The following is a 280-nucleotide window of genomic DNA, read 5'->3' as shown; positions in this document are numbered from 1 at the left end:
TCTACGATATTTAACAATATTATAGTTTGAATGTCACTCAAGGTCAATCTGTTTGACACACAAACACAGGGAAACAAAGAAGCAAGCAAACGAAGTACTCTCACATGCATGTATATAACTGAAGGAGTGCATATGATCATAGACACGTAACATTTGCATGTCATGCTTATGTCCTTATTGGTGAAAGATTTTAAAGCTGTAATTTTCCCTTTTAATCCTATTTTAGGGTATGGCTTACATGGTTTTACGTTTCAGACTTTGTACACTTTCCTTTTGATCA

General features: G+C 34.3%; 1 protein-coding gene across 1 annotated transcript in view; it reads left to right on the top strand.

Moving 5' to 3' along the window:
* The window catches only part of LOC119588555 (inositol hexakisphosphate and diphosphoinositol-pentakisphosphate kinase-like), a 23,388-nt gene that overhangs the window by 516 nt on the left and 22,592 nt on the right, over positions 1–280 (top strand). The gene's annotated exons all lie outside the window — the stretch shown is intronic.

The sequence above is a fragment of the Penaeus monodon genome, chromosome 24, assembly GCF_015228065.2.
Source record: "Penaeus monodon isolate SGIC_2016 chromosome 24, NSTDA_Pmon_1, whole genome shotgun sequence".
NCBI classification, from domain to species: Eukaryota; Metazoa; Arthropoda; class Malacostraca; order Decapoda; family Penaeidae; genus Penaeus; species Penaeus monodon.
The sequence above is the reverse complement of the archived record's forward strand: the minus strand, read 5'-3'. Positions and strand labels throughout refer to the sequence as shown.